Source organism: Miscanthus floridulus, unplaced genomic scaffold (assembly GCF_019320115.1).
Source record: "Miscanthus floridulus cultivar M001 unplaced genomic scaffold, ASM1932011v1 os_2057_2, whole genome shotgun sequence".
In the NCBI taxonomy this organism is placed as follows: domain Eukaryota; kingdom Viridiplantae; phylum Streptophyta; class Magnoliopsida; order Poales; family Poaceae; genus Miscanthus; species Miscanthus floridulus.
In genome coordinates this window covers 3,290-9,279 of record NW_027098074.1, presented here as the reverse complement: position 1 = coordinate 9,279, position 5,990 = coordinate 3,290, and the positions used below count along the sequence as shown (strand labels likewise).

General features: G+C 39.7%; 1 pseudogene; it reads left to right on the top strand.

The window, feature by feature from the left end:
- The first annotated feature begins 2,243 nt into the window (after nucleotides 1-2,243).
- Nucleotides 2,244-4,933, top strand: LOC136534575 (uncharacterized; annotated as a pseudogene).
- Nucleotides 4,934-5,990: the final 1,057 nt, after the last annotated feature.

Here is a 5,990-nt window from a genome sequence, read left to right as displayed (position 1 = left end):
AAATCTGAATTCATGTTGTTTTCTCTCCAATCCTTTATTAATATAGCAGTTTCCATGTTTGCTGCCCCTCCAATAATTTGTTGTCTGATGCACTATTTGTTTTAAGATGGATCTAACATATTGTATCTACTGCAGATGGTCAGTACACGCAACAAACATGTGCCCAGTTTTCGTGCAGCCAAAAGGAATGATGGTTCTGAAAGTGCAGGCGGTTCCATGGTCCATTCCATTCGACACACCCACCGTGTAGCCAATAGCTGTGCAGCCCAAACAAATGAAGGTTCTAGAACTGCAAGCGATGCCTCACAAAGGACAATAGTTGTTGAAGCTCCCCCAATAGAGCCACCCAAGAAAAGAGGAAGGAAGGCAGGGTCCCGAACGAAATTTAAACAACCTCCACGTGGTGTTAAAGTGGCTCTTAAACCAAGTGGTGATGAGTGAGTGCATTTCTTGCTTGATTCTTTGTTGGCTCCTGATCCTTGGTGCTAGTAATTTGGTAGCTGCACATGATAGGTGCCACACTGTATTTTAATTTTTTGTGTGCCATTGCAGGTAAATAAACAATAGGTGCCATAAATCTGATAGGATGTGTCTTAGCATAAAGTAGATGATGTCTAGGATTAGGACAAAGTATATTTTCTGTGACATGGATCATTTTCCAACACTAATCCAGGACATGGATCATAAACTTTGGTAATACTAGTCTGTTGAAAGCTGCCAGTGTACTGACATGCCAAACTTTCATGAACAACTAAGCAAGCAAACACAAGTCATCTGTGGGATTAAATATGATAATGATTTGATAAGAGATAGTTTATCAAAGTTTTAATCAAGGAGTTAGCTGAAAGTTTGCTATGGTCATTACCTGTTTTGTTGCAGATAAGAAGATTATGGCTTATAGTACCTAGCAGCAACCATGATTTGTTTTCCTTGTCATCTCTTTCATAGAGTTCAATTCATACTGTTGTAGTAGGTGAGTGTGGCACAAGAAGATCCATATACTTGGCTGCTAGCTGGTAATAAAACAGTCAGCTGCACCAAACTCTACTATTTTAGCAACTACTAGTGACTGTGACTAATTGGTGATTAATTAAGCAGTAAGCTACTCATCACACTCAACTATTTTAGCAACTACTAGTGACTGTGACTAATTGGTGATTAATTAAGCAGTAAGCTACTCATCACACTCAACTATTTTAGCAACCATTAGTGCTTAGATGGTTGTCTACTTGTGTGTACATATAATATGATCTTTTTTTTGAAATTTATGTAAACCTGCACCAAAGTCTTATCTCTTACATGTTCACTGTGAACTTCCATGTCCGAATACTTGCATGAATTCTACTACAGTTGCTGTGAACTTCCATATCCTAGCAGCCTTTTGTGCTGACCTGTTACTTTATTTATAGGCAATTCAGTTATATTTACTACCCACCACCTTACAAATACACTACTCAGCTTGGGGTCATACTTAGAAGAGAATATCCAGGTGTGATTGTGGAGGTGGATCAGAACGGTGATGAATTCAAGCGCCCAGCTCTGGATTGGGCTGATTATTTTCATAAAAATCCTCAGGCTACGGAAATGACAAGGGGAGAAAAAGTGGTTTCCAAATTTTGGGTAAGATACCTATGTTCAATCTGAAATTTCTGAGCAACCTCTAAAACTTGAAATTTCTAAAATCTATGCAATGTGAAACCTATGTTCATGGTTTGTACACATGCAGCGCTTGTTCCAAGTTGTAGTAGGAGATCAACAAGATGCAGACTGTGTTCTAGAAGCCTGTTTGAAGAAAAGGGTGAGGAACATGATGTATCAAGTCCGTGTGGATGCTGTCAAGGAGTACTACAGGGAAATAAAACACATAGAAATCAAAGATGCAGTAGCATGCCATATTGACCTCGAGTATGAGCAATACAAGCAAGGAAAGCTTGAGTGGTTGAATGATGAGGTGTGGCTCCTCCTTTGTGCTTATTGGTGCTCAGATGAGTACAAGGTCAAACGTAAGAGGGGGCAAACATCTCGCTCAAGTAATGAAGATATTGCTCAAAACCGAGGAGGATCTAGACCATTCACAGAGACACAACAAGTATTGGTATGCACGTGTATATTCTTTATTCTTTAATGTCTTTTTAGGAACTTAGTAGCCTATTGTATATTCATATCTCATTGGAAAATTTACTGTTTTTTAGGAAGCTAACTTTGGACCACAGAAAGCAACCCCTATTAATACCTTTGCTGTGATGAAATCTGGCATGAAAAGCCTGGATAGCAATGGTAGATGTGGTTCAATCAGTAGCCACAAAGCACAGAAATGCATGGTATGTATGTGACATGTGTGCTGAAAATTTGTTCTTGTACAGTTCTAGGGTGTATACTACTTCGAGTGGTGTTGATTTTACTTGTGGATGGACTTTGATATGTTCCATTAGGACATTGGCACTGAAATGTACCCAGGAAATTTTGGTAGATTCCATAGCAACTTTATGCCTCCGGGTTCTCAATGTGCCTATTTTGTTCCTTAGGGGTTTTCTTTTAGCTCTTGGGCTTGTCCAGTCCTGAACCTGGTTTGTGCTGTACAGCTTTCAAGATGTACATTTCCTTGCTAAGCTGACATGTGTCTAACTATATGTGGTCCTAGTTAATCTTTGTACTTCCTCCGTTTTTTTAATACATGACGTTTGGAAGAAGCTAACTAAACTACCTTGCTGGTGACGTGCCTTTCCTCTTAGTGAATTGCTGTTTGAAAGATTGCTGGTGGCTTTCTGGCTTACCTCTTGAATCTTGATCCCACCAAAGCATCGTCTTTCCTTCCAGCTTTGTGAACGCTGAATAGGAACTGTATATATGCTGTGCTCAATTAAGCTGTTGCCATGCTCAATTAAGCTGTTGCCAAAGTACCAAGTGATGCTGCTAAGCAAAGTGAGGTGGGTGATAAGGCAGCGCTCAATGAGCCTATTCTGTTCTTTTGGGGTTTCTTTTAGCTCTTGGGCTTGTCCTGTTCTGAACCTGGTTTGTGCTGTACAACTTTCAAGATGTATATTTTCTAACTAGTGCAAACTGAGTTCTAACTGGTTCAAGATCTGGTTGGAACCTATTGCAACTAGTGCTGGACCTGCTGCCACGCTGCTAGCTACCTGCTAGCACCCCTCTGGTATCTTATTACTCCCCATTGAATGAGCAATGCTTCTTTGTGCTTTTTCACCCTGTTAACTTAAGAATCAGGTCTATGTTATAACTAGAAAGATGTGGAGAACTTCTTAAACTTTCCAAAATATTAAAGAACATATTTTTTTTGTGATCTAGAACTCTAGTTATGATTTATTTAAGTAACTTTCTTGCTGCTGTCTAGAAATTTCAGAATACAACGTTACCACATTTTGGCTATCTATAAATCTGTAGAACATGTTTCCTTGTTCTGGTCTTTGTAGGATGACTACCTTGCTGCTGTTAAGAGGATAGAATGTGCAAACGAAGAGGATGGAGACGGTGCAGACATGGAAGTGGATGGGCATGAGGTTGAGCAACAACAATATTTGAATGGAAAGGCGCTATATAATGTGTCTAGTGGTGCCCCGAGAAAGCATGGGCGTCTTGCCATAGCAAATGGTGCGGTTAAGTCTTTAGATGTCAGGGCAGCCGGAAGGGAAATAAGTGTGCGTCCATCAAATTTAGTGACTATGCAAGACATGTCTCGAGAAATGGAAGAGCTACGTCATGCAAATGGAAGGCTGCAACGAGAGAATCGTGAAAAGGACAACGCACTGTAGCAAAACAAAGTTCTTGTAGGCTTGGTACTGGTATGTGCAATGCTCTTGTAAATAATTCACCAATATTATATGTGAATTATCTAATGATTTAAATTTGAAATATCTGTGCTTGCAATACACTTGTAGAACCTTTACTAGGAGACAGGAAGGGTTGTACCAGAAGAAGCGTTACGACACTTGTCCGCTACGCAAGCAATTGTGAGTATATCTTCATTCCACCATGAACATGTTTTGTAGCTATCATATCCATCACTTAGAGATTTTAATATGGAAAGGAAGTAGAAACTGATTATTATTTTGTGGGGTACTATTCAGAATGTCCACACACAGTGTAGCAGTGAGGAAGTGGCCTCATGTTGATTGTTGTATAGCTACTGCAGTGAATTTGCATGGCTATTGCAGTGAGGAAGTGGCCTTATGTTGGTTTGTAATATTTCACACCTTGATTCTCTTTTTGGCTGCTGCTCCTGTCTTTTTGGTACTGGTACTTTAGATGGTTCCTGGCATTATTCAGTTGGTACTGGCTTGTACCTCTAGATAAGGAGGAGATGTTTGGCTACTTGATTTGGAACATGCACATGAGCATTGTATTTTTTTGGGAGATGCATTGAAGTGGTAATTAACCTTCAAGGCATCGCAAGCATTATCGACATGTTGCTCTGGCTTATTCTCATATCAGTGATGTCATATGATGTTTTTGCTATGGGGGCATCGGGCTGACATTTGTATGCATGATTGACTTCTCTAGTGGGATGGTAATGTACTTTGATAGATCAATTTAGTACTATGCAAAATTCAGTTCTGGGAAGCACACTGTTGTAGGCTCACATGGGTATATTATCACACAAATCCTAATTTCCAGAATATGAGCAAGGGTAAAGGATTCATCACTTGCTGGGCTTTCAGGGAGTAATAGGAGGGGTTGGGAATTGATCGTTGCCTTGCTGTGCATTTCAAGATGAAAGCGTTGTGGATCCTTCACTTTTCTGCATTCCACTTACTGTAACTTTGTTCACATTCAGGCAACTGGGTCTTCTCATGCTGCTTCAGATTCTGCCAACAATGGTAATGATGTTGGCCACACCAATGGGGATCTTCATGCTGCAAACGTTGACAACAATCAAGGTTCCGACAACAATGGCGATCATGCATCGATAATGTGATGGTTGTGTTTAGTTGCAAAACATAGATGTGATGGTGGTTTCTTCTTTTGTAGAGTTGTGCTTTTGCACATTAACTAGTAGTGGCTCTAATCTATTAGCTTTAGTTTTAGCTATAATATGACTCAATGATGCATGCTGGTACTTTACTCATCTTGACCGAGACTTGAACTGTTGAGATGGTAATGCTTTTGAATGTATCGATGCCAGACCATTTGGACATCATCTATATGTAGCCCGGATGCCATTAATGAATGTGCTGAATATTTGGATCTTTATATGTATGCTATCTATTATGTTGTGATAAAATTACAGTATGGACAGTTCATATTTAATATGTTGTTGCTACTGTTCTCTTTGTATATAATTATTGTATCCAATTTGTTGCATGGTTATGGGTTTTTTCTGTCGATGGTCTGTTATTTTTCTGTGCGTTAAACGAGACCGACAGAAAAATAAAATCGACAGGAAAATCATTTTTCTATCGGGCTTTTCTTTTTTCTGTGCGGCTCAACGCACATAATATTTCAATTTAACCTGACCTAATGCAATTTTTCTGTGCGTGTAACACCCACAGAAAAATCATTTTCTGTCGGGCTTTTCCTTTTTTCTGTGAGGATTAACGCACACAATATTTACCTTTAATCTGGGTTAACGCAATTTTTCTATGCGTGTAACACCCACAGAAAAATTGTTTCTGACGGCGAACGCATAGAACAATAGAATTTTTCTGTCGTCATACTTCTGTGGGTACACCACCAGAAAAATATTTTTCTGACGGTATTCGTATTTTTTGTGCATTTTCGCACACACAGAAAAAAGCGAGTTTCCAGTAGTGCATCTTTGCCTTATAGCCTTGTCCCACAACCTTGGACTCACTCCCCTCAAGAGTACCATTGCTCTAACCAGTGCAGGTTAGGAAATGAGCAATGGGCTCTCATACCAATTGTAAGGACCGAATGGCCCCAAGAGTGGGGTGTTGATTTTGGACTCTAAACATTACCGCGACAAACCTTAGCCTATGCATAACTATCATTCCCCACTTGCAATTCTTGCCTAA